Source organism: Mirounga angustirostris, unplaced genomic scaffold, assembly GCF_029215605.1.
Source record: "Mirounga angustirostris isolate CCGP_5_RB_7025 unplaced genomic scaffold, mMirAng1.0.hap1 SCAF_4, whole genome shotgun sequence".
Classification (NCBI taxonomy): domain Eukaryota; kingdom Metazoa; phylum Chordata; class Mammalia; order Carnivora; family Phocidae; genus Mirounga; species Mirounga angustirostris.
The window spans coordinates 74,490,876-74,509,235 of record NW_026991712.1 but is presented as its reverse complement, the minus strand read 5'-3'; the positions used below and the strand labels follow the sequence as shown (position 1 = coordinate 74,509,235).

General features: G+C 37.3%; 1 protein-coding gene across 1 annotated transcript in view; it reads left to right on the top strand.

The window, feature by feature from the left end:
- The window catches only part of XKR4 (XK related 4), a 417,559-nt gene that overhangs the window by 191,631 nt on the left and 207,568 nt on the right, over positions 1-18,360 (top strand). The gene's annotated exons all lie outside the window — the stretch shown is intronic.

Below are 18,360 nucleotides of genomic sequence, written 5' to 3'. Positions count from 1 at the left end.
TAAAAAATCAAAATGTAAATAGGCACATTAAAAGTTCCAAAGATTTGAATACACTCCATATACTACGCAATCAGATACTGGCCACTGGAGATTTCAAAAGGGCAGTCTTGGTGTTGGGCTGTTAAGTTCAAGGCCGTATTTAGAAAATCAGTTTAGATCCAAGGATATTTGCATATTAGAGACTTTAGGTGCATCTACTAAGTCTGTAGTGCTGATGAGAATAGGCATTAGGAATTCCCAAATACTAGTTCTCAATATCCAAGATGCTTCAACTTCTAAGAAGCCTTAGGATTCCGGTCAAGGAACCCAGAGCAGAATAAAGTCTTCTACCTAATGGGGTAGACAGAGAATCTTGGAACTGGATATTGAAATGTGCTGTGGGCTCATCAGGCCCTGCTTTACTAACAGAACCAGATACAGTGGGCTCACCAGAAGGCTGTCTTTGCAGACTAAAAGTTGCTCACTCTTTTGAGGAGAGAGGGACAGCCAACCCACCTTCTTTCCCACCCCTGTTCTCCCTAAGGGCCTTACACAGGATGCTATTCCTGGGGGAGGTGGGGGACCTTGTTTGTGGAAATTAGAAGCCCTGTTGAAGCATATGGCTGCAAAAACCTGCTAAGCTAAAATGTTCAAAGAGGCTTTCTCTGAGCACTGCTAACCCAAATTAGTAGGAAAAAGAGTAACTGACTTACAGATAGAAACTGACCAAATTTCCTTTGCACAAGACATATTTGTCCTTCCTTTTTCCTCTCAAGTATCTAACATTATGAGGAATTCTATCAGTATCAGGGACAGCGTGTCCCCACAGGGGGACATTCAGGATTCAGTCACACACAAAGATTGCAACTGAGCTTTCAAGGACTCAGGGAAAGAGCCCTGTTATTTGTGTGGGCTACAATGCCTCGTGACTTAATTTCAGGCTTTGCTGTTTTATGGTAGTTAAAAACTAATAGCTAAAGATGTTGCCAAGAAAATTAAGGGATGTAAAATTCATTTAATTCACTTAAGAATCCTAGGATTAAAAACTTCAAAATTGTGGCTTCTACAATAGATCCTGAAGGTACTTTCTGGCATGAAACTAGACATCACAATTCACTTATAAAAGTAATTTCAGCCTCATCTTCCTAGTGCACCAAATAATAATAAATTTTGTACTCAGAGAATATTGAAACTCATGACACAACAAATTTTTTTTAAAAAAGCAAATGTTCATTATTTCCTCCAACTGCTATTTTTCCTATTGTATTTTTAATTCAATTTTTTTTTATTTCGAGAAAATGGTAGATCGACAGTTCTAAGAAATAAAAGAGAAAGGTATATCCTTGTACTTTTTACCCAGTTCTCCCCAGTGGATCACCTTGTAAAATTTGAGTACAATATCACAACCAGGGTTGATACAATTGATACAATCAAGAATGTTTCCACTGACAAGGACCCTCATGTTGGGCATGTATAGCCACACTCACTTTTTTCCACTCCCATCCCCTAATTTAAACCTGGCATCCACGAATCTTTTTCTCTTTTTAAGAATATGATATAAATGGGAATTTTGGTGATTAGTTTTTGGTCATGAAGTGTAGTTATGGGGAGATGCATCCAAGTGGCTCCGTGTATCAATAGTTTGTTCTTTTTCATTGCTGAGTAGTATTCCATGCCATGGATGTACCTCACAGTTTGTTTACCAAATCACTTGTTTCATTCCTAATCATGGTATATTATGTCTTATGTCTTTTTTCCTTTTCGTCAGTCTGGATAGCAGTTTGTCAACTTTATCAATCTTTAAAAAAAAACACAAAAACTTCGTTTCATTGATTTTCCCCATTGTTTCTGTTTTCAATTTCATTGATTTCTTCTCTATTTTTTCCTTCCTCCTGCTTGCTTTGGGTTCATTTTGCTCTTGTTTTACTAGATTCTTGAGATGGGACATAAATTATTGATATGAGACTCTTTTTCCGTCCTCATGTGAGGATTTTTAGTGCTATAAATTTCCCACTTGGTGCTGCTTTAGCTGTGCCCCACAGATTTGGAAATATTATAGTTCATTTTCAATCAGTTATATATACATATATATTATAAGTGTAATATATATATAATATATATTTATCAAAAAGTATTTTATTTTATTTAAAAATTTTTTATTTGAGTATAGGTGACACACAATGTTACATTCGTTTCAGGTGTACAACATAGGGATTTGACAAGTCTATATGTTATGCTGTGCTCACCACAGATGTAGCTACCCTCTGTCACCATACATTTTGTGTAGTGTATACACTGTACACTATTACAATACCTCTGACTATATTCCCTGTGCTGAACCTTTCATCCCTGTGACTTATTCATTTCATAACTGGAAGCCTGTACCTACCACTCCCCTTCACCCATTTTGCCCATCCCCCTACCTCCTCCCCTCTGGCAGCCATCAGTTTGTTCTCTGTATTTATAGATCTGATTCTGCTTTTTGCCTGTTCGTTTGTTTTGTTTTTTAGATTCCACATATGAGTTACATATGAGTTCTATAAATTTTTTAATTTTCCTTGAAATTTCTTCATTGACCCCTAGATTATTTACCATGGTGTTGCTTAGTTTCTATGTGTTTGGAGATTTTCTTATCTTTCTGTTGACTTCTAGTCAATTCCATTGTGGTTAGAAAACATACTCATTAGTGTTACCAAATGTCATTTTTTTCCATTGTTTTTTAAAATCCAAATGGTTTAACATAAGCTCTTTTATAAGAAGAAGGAACAAATGTGAAATGATAAATGTTAATTTGTAATAATTTTTTCAATAGTTCTTGTAAGATAAAATTACTACAAGTTTTCTTTTTTTGGACATGACAAACTGGCTACATTCTGGGAAAGAAAATGTAAAACAAATCATAAATTTCATCCTCATATGTGCTTAAATTATGAAAAATGCTTTATATGTTATTAAAACAATATATTTTGCTTATTAATAATTATAATGTTTCAGTAAAGCAGATTTTTTTTACTTTTATCTTAAAAATAAACTGGAAAAGCTTCATCCATTTTTTAAGAGAATATCATACTTTAAGCTGTTTTCCTAAAGATATCTTTATGTACTAAATGTGCACTATTTTTGTTTGTTTGTTTCTTTGTATAGATGGGCATTTACAGTGTTGCATGAGAAATCTGAACTCAGGGTATTGATTTGATTCATTCTGTCATAATCAACTTGATATGGTGAATCTGGCCTAATAGTTGGGAAATAAAATACTCAGGGAAAAATATCAATTCATTCTTGATTTGTTTATATCTGAATTTAAGCTATCCATTACAGTTATCATCATATTAACTTCTTGAAAGTCCCATCAACATCTAAGCTTGATTTCTAGAATCATTAACTCCTTGGAAGGAACAAAACCTTCCAAAGTCAGGATACTGGGTCACAGGAATGTGAACATTTGGATTGACATAGAATCTTCAAAGCCTTCTATCAATTTTCCTCACTGCATCTTCAGTTTCATTTCTTACTATCCACCATTGTCACCAATCAATTTCACAACACTGATCAATGGTCCCCTGCCTCATGATTTGCTCATTTCTGCTAGCTTGTTTCCTATTTTAGAATTCCCTTCCAGGCCTTCTTTACCATCTTCATAAAGATTTAATTTAAAATTCATCTTCTCTAAGAACCTCTTGAACAGCAAAACTCATCCCCTGCTGTGCCATCTTAGCAGTAAATTTCAAACTAATTATTCTTGTGTTGGTCAATGCATGTTTTTCCTTCATGCCATCATCACTTCAAGACAACCATGTTCCCACCCCACCTCCCGACACACACTAATTTCTCCACCTTGGCTCAAGAGTGGTGATCTTCCCCAGACTAGTTGGATGATATGGGGTGGGGGATACTGGGAAGAGCCTTGGACACAAATGAGCATCTGTCCAGCTAGAACACTGATGGGCAACATCTGGGTGATTAGTAATCCTCAATGGATGGCATCAAGATGGGCAATTCGCTGCTGACACTTCACCCCTACAAATTCCTGGCCTGGCTTATGTTTGCTCCCTTGCTTTCTCTGTTTCCAGGCCTGTTCAATCTGTTTACCTGTAACTTAGGGTTTGGAAAATTTATTCTTCTAGTATTTCTTAACATTCTTCTGTCACTGGACTACCTGCTTTGGTGGCTTAACTGCTGCATTTTTGCAGCCTTCGTTTCTGGTTCTCTCCTAATGTCATCAGGGAAAGATGAAGCCCTCAGGCTACCAGTGAGGAAACTGACATAAAACCACTTGAAAATGTTACCCAACCACATTTCCATAATTAACCTCATTTAATCCAGTATCCCTTTACTCCTTAAGAAGTCAATAGAAGATTATTAAATTAATAGATCTATCTCATTTTGTTTCTGTTCATTGTTCTCTCTTCATGCCTAATGAACAAAAATTACTTGAGATAATTCATGATAAAAATATATCTACAAAGTATATGTATCTCATTTATGTGTAAATATGTATATTACTACTACCAAAGCTAAATGTAAGACACCATAGTAGCAATATAAAAAAAAAAATGGAGAAGTGATTCTGGCATGAATTCTCTCCTTTCTCTCCTTTCAAGCTCTACATAGGAGGGTGGAGGAGATAAATTTCTGTGACAGAAGGTAGTATAAATGACATGAGAGAGGCACAGAAAAGGTATTACGAGAATTCAGAGAAAGAGGAGATCTTTTCCAGCTGAGGGCTTTGAGGGAAACTTCTTGGAGGAGATGGGTTCTGAGGCTCATATGTGAGGTTTGATAGCACTGAGAACTTTAGAGACAAGGACAGGTATTCCACAGTGAAAAAAGATATTTATCCATTCTTTCCATACATTGTAATTGAGCACCTACTATGTGCTGGTAGCATTGACAAACACCAAAGTGTGATAACAAAGTGATTCTTGCATCAAACTGTAAGTAATTCAGTCTAGCTGGAGCAGTGGGTTATGTGAAGGAGTGGTGGGAAATAAGGGGTAAAAGCTGTGCAAGTGTAAAATAGGATCATTCAGGTAAGAATAGGTACTTACTGATTTGAAGTGTATATTTGTTTTTCACTCACTGGATTTCAGGCTTCTTGTTAGAATTTTCTAAGCTTATTGCCAAAAAAAAAAAAAAGATAATTAAAATGCTCAATAGAGTATAAATAGTTATAATCTGCCTACTCCTGATAGCTTATAAATGGGTAGATTTATTGATCATATGTATTCACTTTATGTTCAAGTGGTTTTAGTTAATGTTTTATTCCATTTTTATTATTTCATACTCCATAAATCTATTAAGACTGATTGAAGAGCATTAAATGAAGATTATATTTCATAGGCTATCAGTTTGCCTGATGTAACAGAGAAATTCAAAATAATGGTGACATAGGTAAGATAGAAGTTGATTTCTCTCTCATACAAAAGGAAGACAAATGGCCCAAGGCTGGTATGGGGCTGGACAATCATCAGGGACCCCGGCTCCTTACATCTTCTAGCTATTGACATTCTTGTCACACATCCTCCACCTCATGTTGAAGACAACTTCTCTGTCTACCACTAACGTAACAGGATTCCAGCCAGCACAAAGGGGAAGAGAGAAAGGTGGTGCAGATCCTTTCCCTTTAAGGGAATGAACCAGATATGGCACATATCACTTCCATTTTCATTCTGCTGTTTAGAAGTTGGTCATATAGTCACCCTTAGCTGCTGTTGCTAGGGAAACTGCAAAATGGAGTCTTTGGCTGAATGTCCATATGACCAGCTAAACTGTGGCATCCTATTATTAAAAGTTGGGCCGGAGCTAATGATTTCTATCATAATTATCTGTTAAAATTATAAGCAAGTTGTTTCATTGATGGAGGCCTTTTGCTCCTTTATCTATCTGCCTAATTGGGCCACTACTTTTTTTTTTCCTTATGGAGAAAACAGATGCAGATACCACACAGAAATTCATCATTGGAATATCCAATTCCAGGAAAAATTTAGAGAGTTAATGAACAATAATGGACCACTCATGCATACATAAACCATCATAGTTGAGCTCCTGTTGAGATCAGAAGATGGAAGTAACAGTTTTAGATATAAAGAAATTGCTTAAGACCAGACGGGATCAAAGGGGACCTTAAGATTCGGGAGATCAAGTAAGACTGCTGACCTAAAATGCACAATTTCACACTCACTACAGCTTTTGTGTTGGAGCAAAACATTACATGCTTGTGAACGTATGTAGATGTTCAAATGCAAGAACAGAATTATATTATAAAAGAAAGAGCAATGGCCAGTAAGGAAGAAGTCCAGGTTCTTATTATTGTCTGTAGATATTTAGCTGTGTGATCCTGAACAAGATGCTTAAACTCCAAGATTTCTATTTCTTCATCTTAAAATAAGGATGTCAAATTAGATTTATCAACAACACAAAATACTCTTTGAAAACCTATTCTGTGCCACACAACATTCTAGATATGTGAATAAAGTGCCTCAAGGAGCTTATGTTCTCTTGGGTTGGGCATGAGGCTTGGTGCAGACTAGAAACAGGCCATTGGCAAGGCAGTCTGGTTAATGCAGTCACAGGAAGAAGTATCAGGTGCTTGGGGAACACACTTACAAGGGGCTCTGAATTCAGACTGAAACCATCAGATCTAATGAATGAGGAATACTGAATTATAATTTTATTAATTAAAACTAAGATCCAATACTAAATTAAAATTGACAATCAAATGAGAAGAAGTGGAAAATGTTCAGTTGAAGCAAGATGGTGTGATTTCTGCATAAATTTTTTGTTAAAAATTAATGTGTGTGGGGTACTTAACAGAGGTTGAAACAAGTAGGGTCCCTGTCCTCAAAAAGCCTACAATGGACAACATCCACATATAAGATACGGAATTTTGGAGTTTTGAGATTTGGTATGAGGTATCTGTACATAATCTGATCATGATCTATTGTGATAAAAGAGTATGTCTTTATAGAACAAAGGCAAGGAACAAAGATGGAAATAAGGAAAAAAACACTTGGAAAATTGTCACAAATTTTAAGCTTATAAAATTTTTGTGAATACTTTTTTCTCTAAGAAATACATTCTTAGACTCCTTAAGTATATAGATAATCAAGTAACCTAAGAAGCCCTTAAAGAGGGTTCTGTCTAAACGTACTTTGCTCCCATATCCTATCAAACCAAGACTATGGGGAAATGGAGCTTATTTGCTTTATATTCTTTTTTTCTGTTCATTGTTAAAGCATCTTAGATGTATTTTCAACTTTTTAACCAATTTACACATATTTACTGTATTAAATTTAAAAAACAATAAGAATAAAGAAAAGAAAATCACTTAAAATTCCATTAACCATTCCATCATCCATTGCTAATGTTCTTTTGTATATACTCAGAATTTTTCTAAATATTGCATATGATTAATTATACTTACAGTCTATTCTTCTGGCTTGTACCCAGCATTTTTTTAAATAAATTATTTTATGCTGTAAGAATTTCTATAACATCTTTTAATTTTAACTCTTATATACCAAAAATAATGAGAACAGAAGCTCTCACATTTGCTTGACAACAGTTACAAAACTAGAAATCAAAAATCCTGGAACTTCCTTTTTAACTTTTTTTTTTTTTGGCAAAATAATTTCAAATCTACGGAAAAGTTACAAGAATAATACACGGATCTCCTATACGCTTTTCCTAAAGTCACCAAGTTTAATATATTGCTACATTTGTTTTATCTTTTTCTCCTCCTTCTGTGTGTGCCTCTGTGCATGCACATATATATATGCATCTATCACCATACATATACCATCATATACATATATAGACTCATGAATATGTGGGCATAAAATTTATTTTTTCTGAGTGGTTTGAAAATAAGTTGGGTATATCATGCTCTCTTGCCCTTTAATACTCCCAAGGCAGTAACAATGTAGCAATGTAATGTAACAGTAGATGTTACATCCAATGTCCAGTTATCAGATTCAGGAAATTAACACTGATATAAAACCTTTATCTAATCTATAGTCTGTATTCCACTGTTTCCAATTGTCCAGCCCTTATTATGTCTTTTCTCCTCCAACACGGGATCCAGTCCAGACCACATGTTGCATCTCATTGTCACATCTCTTTAGTTTTATTTCAGTCTAGAATAGCTTTATTTTCTCTCTCCTTACGTTGACATTTTGGAGAACAACAGTCACTTATTTTATGGAATGGCTCTCAAAAGGAGTTCATCTGGCCCTGCTAATTTTAATAAGTAGGTGCTAATCAACATCCACTAGGATAAAATTGTGACTAAGATATTCCTGGCAGCATGAGGAGCTTAATGCAAAGAGAGCAAGAGAGAGCATGTATCACAGATGAGGAAATTAAAGAGGCCCGGTATGACCTGCTTATTATTTGTGGAGTTAAAGTGTGAATGAGGGAGAAGCAAACAAAGAGAATAGGGAGATAATCCAGAGTCAGGTGCTGAAAAGGGGCTTAGAATGTGAACTTGATTCTGAAGGCAGTAGAGATGGCCAGAGAATTTCAGTCAAGGACATAATAATTTTTGTTTCTTAGGATGATAAAGTTTTAAAGATAATTTAGTGAATCAGTCTGATTGAGAGCACAGAAAAGGGGGTGAGATTTCTGTTAAAATGACCATGATCTGGACTGTAGTAAAAGTGGGAGAGAAAAGATGGAACATGTTGAGAGAAATGTAGTAGAAAATCCAGAGAACCTGATGATGTGTTGTAAAGAGTGAAGACTGGGAGGGTCAGCACGATAACTAAAATTCTGTTGTGTGTGCCGAATATCAGGTGGTGTGATCTGCTAAGATTGGAAACACAGGGGGAACCAGCTCTGTGGATAGAGGAAGAGGCTGGATCCCATTTTGAAGATTTATTTATTTGAGAAAGAGAGAGAGAGTGTGTGCATGTGAGCAGGGGAAGGGGCAGAGGAAATCTCAAGCAGACTCCCTGATGAGCTTGGAACCTGACAGGGGCTGGATTTTATGACCCATTAGATTACCACCTGAGCTGAAACCAAGAGTCAGAGGCTCAACCGGCTGAGCCATCCAGGTGACCTGTGGATCCCATTTTGGATAAAGCACATTTGAGGTGTCTGGGGGACACCCAAGGGGAGCTGTTCTTCTAGGACCCTAAGAGAGAGGTCTGTGCCAGAAACACAGATTTAGGTGCCATCAACTCACAGTCACCGACACCATGGGGAGATTTCCCTGGAGATTTGCCTGGAGGAGGGGATGGAGAGGGACTAGGGAGCACACAGAAGAGTCTGGCAATACTGATGGCCCCACTGAGGTGGGAGAACCAGGAATTCATAGATAACAATATGTTAACAAGATGCCTTTTCCAGCAGCGCATCACAGATCAGTTATATGAAAAAGGCAGCAGACACTTCAAACAAACCAGGTGGGTGTGACAGAAAGCAGTAATGGAAGGGAGTGGGGATTATTGGCAAATGAGCAATTGAAATGATAGACAACAGACTCTAAGCTGCACTGTGAAAGAAGTAATGCTAGATGGAGGCTGAAACATGAGTGTCGGGCCTAGAAGACTATATAGGTCAAACAGTAGATGCACTAGCTCTATCTGAGTGAAAAGAAGGGAGTTCTATACAGGAGGTAGAAATCAAGATTGGAATGTTCGTGTTTAAGAGTTTCTTAAGTATACTTTTGAATGATAACCAGGTCGAGGATAGTTGGCAGAGAGTAGCTAAGGTGAAGTGACTGTGGGAGTCCTTGAGACTAAGGGGATCAAGTAACATAAGCCAACCAAGTTGCCCTTGCGCGTGATAAAAACATCTGAATGGCGATTGGATCCTGGGATAAAAAGTAAGTCTGTGGACAAAGACTTCAGTGAATAATGGAAATGAGGGGAGATTAAAAAAAAAGAACAGGGGCCCAAATTGTGCTTCCCCAATGAAGATGGGAAGAGAAAGGGAAGGTTTAGAACATGCTCTCCTATGCAGCAGCCACTAGCCATATATAGCTATTCAGATTTAAATTCTAATTAATTAACATTAAACTTTAGTTCCTCCTAACATTAATCACATTTCAGTCATTTGACAGCCACATGTGGCTAGTGGCTACCATATTGGGTAACACAGATACAGGACATTTCTGTCATTGAAGAATGTGTTAGTGAAGAGTATTGTTCCAGAAAGAGCATCCTGAGTTGAGTGAGGATTCCTGGACACTTCATTGTTCTAAGGAACCCAGAGGAAAGGAATGGAGATGGGAAGGCTATGCCATTTCTCATCTCCTACTTTTAAATTGCCTAGTTAGAGTATAGTGAATATTGGGTTTGAAATCATAAGACTTCAATTAGGTTTATATGTACTGTGAGTATGTTACTTGCAGACATTACTGATCTAAATTGGGTATAACGATACCTCGCGGTGGCCATGAGGATTAAATTTTAAATATTGTATAACATTACTTATTAACAAACACAGCACTATTTAAACATTAGGAATAATACTAGTAATGTTGAAAATAAACCTGGTAAGATGCCAACAAGCTCCTTTTCCAACCCACCAAATTTAGTACCCCACTCAAATCATTGAAGGAAAACAAAAAAATTCTGACTTGTTTATTGACTTATGAAATATCTTTATAGCTCTCACCCCAAGAAAAATAACACTACCTGAATTAGATAGCAAAAACTTTGAAGTATAGAAGGGTGGCAGATATAACATTTAAGCAAAACTGAATTTCAACATATTCGATCAAGAAATGCAAGTAAGTAGTTTAGTTCTTTCTTTTCTGACTACGAGGAACTGGCAAAAGGGGCTGCAGGATTTAGGTGAATAGAGTACAAGGAAGGCAAGATGTAGATGATGCTTGGAGAAGACAGACTTCCCATGCCACACTTTTGTTTAAGGTAGGGTATATTTACCTTCTCCTAAACAGAAACAAATAAAATCTGTGTGCATTTTTGTCAGGAAGCTGTGCATGTATGTGGGCAGATAAACTTCCCATGGCTTATAAACACTGAAAAAGATGGTAGGCTGGCTTCATTTAAGGAAATGCTTATTGAGGTAATATTGTACTCTGCTACTCAGCATCTCCTGTAGGTAGCTATTCAACTTGCAAGCAGAAACACATGGTGAAGAAGATCAAATATAACTAAGATGAAGAAAATCAGCTCCTAAAACAGTGCAGAAAGTATATATAAGGAAACATGGTTTAAGAGATTGTAGATTCACACAAATGTGCTCAACTGATTTTCAACAAAGGGTCAAAGGCAACTCAATGGAGGAATGATAACCTTGGAGCAGGAGCAATTGGTCCTGGGGCAATTGGACTTCCATAGGCAAAAATCAAATTCCCTTGAATTACTATTCAAGTTGCTGAAGCAAGTGGACTTCCATTTGCAAAAAAAAGGAAATAAAGGAAGGAAGGAAGAAAAGAAAAGAAAGGAAAGGAAAGGAAAGGAAAGAAAAAGAAAAGAACTTCAACCTAAACCTCACACTTTATACACAAATTAAATCAACATGGATCATAGACTTAAATGTAAAACCTAAAGCTATAATGTTCTTAGGAAAAAAGAAAAAAAAGACAAAATCTTTGGGACCTAAAACTAGACAATGAGTTCAATGAGTTTTTAGATTTGATACCAAAAACATGATTCAAAAAACAGAAATTTATAAATTGGACTACATCAAAATTTAAAGCTTTTGCTCTGCAGAAGACCCTATCTAGGGGATGAAGAGATAAGCTACAGTCTGGGAGAAAATATTTGCAAATCGCATACCCAATCAAGACTAGTATCTATCTAGAAGTTACAAAGAACTCTCAAAACTCAATTGCTTAAAAACTCCGATTAGAAATTGGGCAAAATATATCAATCTTGAGCAATTATTCTAGAGAAATGAAAACTTAATTCACAGAAAATCCCATACATGAATGTTCATGAGAACTTTGAAATAACCAAAACCTGGAATCAGTCCAGATATTCTTCAACATTTGAATGGATAAACAAACTCTGTCCACATCATAATCCCCAGAACCTGTGAATATATTATGTTACATGGCAAATGTGAATTAAGGTTGCTGATGGAATTAAGGTTGCTAATCAGCTGACCTTGAGATGGGGAGATTATCCTGGATCTTCTGGGTGGGTCCAATTTAATCTGAAGTGTCCTTAGAAAGGGAAGAGGGAGGGACACCTGGGTGGCTCAGTCATAAAGCATCTGCCTTCAGCTCAGATCATGATCCCAGGATGCTGGGATCGAGTCCCACATCAGCCTCCCTGCTTAGTGGGGAGCCCGCTTTCCCTCTGCCTTCCACTCCCCCTGCTTGTGCTCTCTCTCTATCTCTTTGACAAATAAATAAATAAAATCTTGGAAAAAAAGGAGAAAGAAATGGAAGAGGGAGATAAAGAGGAGGTCGGAGGAATACAATGTAAGAAAGACCTAACCCCTTCTTGCTGGGTTTGAAGCTGGATGTAGGGGATTGTGAGCCAATGAGTGTAGGCAGTCTTGAGAAGCTGGACATGGCAACAAAATGGATTCTCCCTTAGAACCTCCAGAAACTAGCACGGTGCTGCCAACACCTTAACTTTCACTTAGTGAAATTCATATAGGACTTCTGACCTACACAGCCATAAGATAATATATTTGTTTTGGTTTAAACCACAAAGTTTATAACGTGTTACATCATTGATAGAAAACTAATACGCATACCATGAATGCTACTCAATAGAAGAATGAACTATTGATACACCAACAACTTGGATGAATCTCCAGAGAATGAAACTGAGTGAAAAAAGCCATCCACAAAATGTTACATACTGTTTGATTCCATTTAGATAACATTTTTGATGTGAAAACACTTTAGATGAAGAGGACAGATTTAGTGGATGCCAAGAGTTCAGAAGGGGAATGGGTGGAGTATGGGGGAAGAAAGTGGGTTTGTTATTAAAAAGCAACATAATCAGTATTTGTAGTGATGGGCTTGCTAGTTGTCTTGACTGTAGTGATGTATACACAAAACTACAGGTGACAAAATGGTATAGAACTTAATACACATACACAAATAAGTACAAGTGAAGTGGGAAGTATGAATAAGATTGGTGGATTGGTAAATGTCAATATTCTGGTTGAGATCTTATACTACACTTCTGTAAAATGTTACCATTGGGAAAAATTTTATGAAGTATACAAAGAATCTCTGTATTATTTCTTACACCTCACATGAATCTATAATTATCTCAATAAAACTTTCATTAAAAAAAAAAACTTGTCAGAAATTGTTATCTGTGCTGCTTAGGATAGCCATGACTATGAACTGTCCTGTTAAAAGCTAGAACGTAGGGGCCAGGCTATGTAATTACTTTTGTATACTAGCTCCTTCAAGCATCATATGCCATTAATCACTGAGATGCTTTTTATTAATGATAATATGTCTGAATGAATGTACCCTAGAGCCGGGAATGTTAACTTATTTCTGTGAATTCAAGGGTACTTACTTCACCTGGAAATTGTGTTCAATATTATATGTGTATGTATGACATCTTTCAAAAGAGTCTATAATTTTCAAAGGGTTCCATTACCTCCCTAAAGAAAAGATCAAGTACCATTGCCTCCAAACTTTGCAGTCCTATAATTTAGAAATAAGGTCCTTAGAAATGCACTATGAACTTTAAAAATATATTTCTTTGGAGCTATTTAAAGTAATGCTATGTACAATTGCATCTTTTTTATTTAAATGTGAGAAAACATGCACAATTTTTAGTAGAATGGGCTCTGGGGTCAGACTAACAAGTTTCAAGTCCCAATGTCCATTACCAGGTGTGTGACCTTAGGTAAGGTTGTTATTCTTTCTTTGGTTTTCTCATCTGTAAGATGGGGGAAATTAGACTCCTTATTTCAGAGGTTATTGTGAGTTTCAAATGAAATAATGTGTATGAATCACTTAGTGTAGTTTCTAACACAGGATAAGAACTCAATAAATATTAACTCTTACTAGTGTTGCTACTATTATGATTAAAATTGAAAGAACTAAAAGTTGTGATTATCCTCTTCAAAGGAACTTTTCAAAATAACAGAATAAAGGGTAAATAATTTAGTAGGAAAAACATTGGTGTTAGTAGACCTGCTCTACCACCGACTTACAGAGGGAGTTTGGACAAGTCACACTCTCTCTGAGTCTCAATCCATAAAATAAGAGGGTCAAAATTGTGATTTGGGATGATTCTATGTCTGCACTGGTTATCAAGACCCATTAATTCACTCAACAAGCATTCACAAGGTGTCCCTTAGGCTCTTGGGTTGAGTTCCCCAGAAGGAAACTTGGAACAGGGGACTCATGGGAAAGGGTTTATTCTGGAGTACTCAGGAAAAAATGGAGGGTGGGGCAATGGGGAAGTGGGACAGAGAAGAGAAAAAGTCAAGCAGAGACCTGCAAAGGGTAGCTTAGGGCCAATCCTGCAGAAAGTGCTGGAGACAATATAAATCAGCCCCAGCAGCTCTGCCCCAGGGGCCAGGGAACTGGGGTATTTACACCCCATACCAGCTGCTCATTATTTAAGGCAGTTCACACTTCCACAACTTCCCAGGTACTACTTGCTCTGTGCCAGAGCCAGCAAAGTAAGTTCTGACCGCCTCAGGGCAGCCCTTTGGGGAAAAGATACAAATATTGGCTTTTAGGGGAATGAAAGCCCACAGGGGGCTGATGTGTCTGAGACTGTGAAAGGGATGCATGGGGACATGGACAACATACTGACAGCATCTACGAGGTACAGCTTTTTTCCCCTCTGTGTAGCACTTATAATGTAGTGGGGGAAAGTGACAAGTGGCCACATAATTAGAAGGTGCAGACACACACTCCAACCCTGTGGTGTTGAAGAACACAGAATAGATGGCCTTAATTCAGCCTCAGGTTGGGGGGGTGGGGAGGAGCTTAGGGAGGACTTTTAGGAGCAAGTGAAAGAAGAGAAAGAATTAGCCAAGCAAAACAAGGAGGCAGTGAGAGGTGAGCATGGTCCAACCAGCCCCAGAGAATGTGACCTGGAATTAAAATCAGCCCCATATAACCAGACTGAAGGAGACGGGCATGGCTGAAGGTGAGGCTGGAAGGGGAGAAGCTGGATCATGAAGAGAATCACGTGAGTTAATTTGTAGAGTGTTATGGTTATACACAGTTTGAGTGAAGACAAGTGGCAGCTGAAAAGAAGATCTAAATTCCTCAATTTACAATGAGATGATAACCTATACACTGGATCCTGTTTTACCATTAATATCCATGGGCTGTAGAGAAAGAAGTCACTGGGGACATACCATCATTTTTAAAGAATTGAAGCTAGGTAGGTTTAAAATTCTTATATCCTTTGCATGCCAGAAGGTAAGTATATATATATATGGAGAGAGAGAAAGAGAGAGAGGCTAAAACAACTAAAAATGTCTCTGTAATTTAGCTTAAAAAAAAAAAAAAAACTAAAACTAAACAGGAAGAGCGTCCATGATTGATTATGTTAATAATGTCATGGATTTTCCTCATTTTGTGGTCCAGAGTGGTCTACCATCTACTGAATTAAATCTGTAGATTCTCGTTTAGATTTGCTCTGAAACAGCCTGTTCTAGCACAATTTAATTTCATGGTCAAATGAGGATAATTATTCCAAAAAGCTTTTAGCCGTGAGCCTCTTGTGATTTTTAGTTGCAAATGTAGCCACTTCCAAACCTGTTCTGTGGTTTTTAGATGTGGATATGATAAAGTTTTTGCCTGTGCCCACTCTATTTTTTGTTGTTGTTGATAGGAAAAAGCTAGAGATTTTTGACTCTATAATCAAAATAGGAGACCACTTTTGGATATTTCTGTTGATGCAGATTACTGAATTACTTCCTCAAATTAATTAAAGGTAATAGTAATAAATCATACCTTGCCAATCTACAATAAAGCCTTTGTCTTTTTCAAGCTTCATTACATGAGACTTTTAAGTAAAAAATTTACATTTGTTTCATTTATTTATGTGATCAATTACAACAGCATTACAATTGCTTTGCATATTTAACAAGTTGATACAAACCCCCAAACTGTGATTAAATCTGCTACCTCAGAGATCTCTATCCTAGGATCACAGTTTAGCACTTTTGGTGGGATTTGAACAGTAATTCTTTAAATTGTCTAAACTGCAGGCACTCTACAGGATGATGATTGGAACTTAAAGTGGATACCAATATTCCTGCTGTTACATCACCAGTGTAATTAATGCCCATCAGAATCTTGTTTAGAAGTATTCTCTTTTCATGAATTGCATTGAGTATCTTTTTTTATAACAAAGGTAACATTTTTTTTCACTCTTGGAATTAACTTAAATCTTCCTGATAAAGTTCAGATCACTAGAATCAAAACTCAGCTGCAGCTTGAGATCCCTCCTATCATCTTCAGCTTATAGGTAAGATCAAGACAAGAAAGACACAAGACCCAGATTGTTGTGGTTGTTAGATGGGAATCTTTCAGTCTTGTCCCTTAGGATAGTTTTGCATTTAGATTCTTTAAAGAAGACAGAGCATTTGATTAGTTTTTCTTAAAGAACTTCACATGACACAGTTGTTTGGTTACTTTATTCTTCTTCCTTTCTCTGGGTTTATAGCATATTAATTGCTGTTTTAATCTTGTGCTTTATATAAAGCATACCTAATTCCCTTAGTGGATAGAACCCATGGAAGTAAAAAGTGTTATTATTATGCATTTCCAGTCTGTTAGTGCTTTGATAGATTCCCTAATTCACTCTTCGAAATAAAATTGCTATATACATTGTGTTCTTTTTACAACATTACTATCATGAGTAGGAGGAATATTTTAGGGTAGGATAAACAGTAATTGGCAAGGAGCTGTAACACTGATTTGTACAAGCTTAGTGTCCAACCCATCCTGAGGAAGCTATTAGAGGAATGGGTGAAATGAAGGGGGTGCTAATTTGCTAAAATTTACTTCAGAAAAAGATCAAAGTGGCGTTAGGGCTTGGGAGGCAGTGCCCTTGGCAGTTTCCTGAACGTGACCTGGCTCCAGCAGAAATAACCACAGAGGCTACAGAGCAGCAGCAAAACGTTTGGGCAGAAAAGCGGCCCGAGATGCTGCGAGAAAGCGTACTGCTGTGGAAGCCACTAGATGGGGGTGTCTACTTAGTCAGTCTGGTCCAATACCCCATAAGCCAGCTGGCATCCAAGAAATAAAGGTTAACAGGAGGATAAATTCCATATTCCTCCATGCCTTTCCTCTACGGAAAGAGAAATGTGCTGCATATCGAAACTAACTTCGAGGCTGTTGTAGCCACCTGCTGCGTCGAGTGATTTGACTAGAGAAGGAACGCCAGTTAGATCTTTCGACCCTTGGGGCTCCTGACTGAGGAGGGTACAATGCCTCTGGGAAACCCATCAACGCAGAATGACTAATTAGAATAGAAGGGCAGCATTCTGCTCAGTTTTTCTCCATGGCTCTGAGTAATTCTGGCCTGGATCCCCACAGTTTTCTATCTTTCCAGTGAAGAGAGGAATCCTTGTCAGTGACGGCCACCAATCATGACCTTAACCTGTGATTTATAGGAGAGCTCCAAATGTGGTCAGTCCTTCAATAAATGAATTGGAAGAGGAGGAGCAAGAATAGTAGCACAGTAATTTCAGGATTCAGCCAACACCAGATGGGAGTCCCATCCTTTGGTTAAAATTCTTCCAAGACCTTGGCCGACTGGTGAACTTGGCAGACCCAGTTATTACAGCAATTAAGATTTAAAATGTGAGTCAGATTATGAGCCAACCTGATGCCAAAAGCTTGCAGATAGATACCCTGAATTTAGGTCAGGGATGTTATTCCTTGAACCAAAGGTAATTCAATTACATCCCAAACCCAGGCCTGCAGGTTCTGACCCCAGGAGACCTGATAGTCATTAATAGGTCTTCTTTGGGTGGAAAATTTCCCAGATGCCCTTTTTGCCCCAAGCCCACATCTCTGGGGCACTGACCTTGAAGTACAGCAGGTGGGCACCATTTGTTCTGACATTCAGCCCCTTGGAAAACTGCCATGCTGACGCAAGCACCTTCCATGGCCAAATTCGACTTTACTGTGTTTATTACAAAAAGACAAGTGGAGGATGGGTTAGTATTTCTGATAAGATCCTGAGGTGAAAATGTTTTTCTTTAAGGAGGTTCATTTTTGACCATACTATTTTCTTGTTAGCATTGAGTATTCTCCCTTTAAAATTTACTACTACTACTAATTATTATTATTATTTTAGATCCTGGGAGCATGGTAAAATCCACATATGGTCAAATCTCTCCACGTCAATACATTAAAGAAAGGTTATTTTGTATGTCAGTAAGTATGCAGCCAGAATGGCATTTATGAAATAATTTCAAGCCTCCATTTTCTTCTATTAAGAA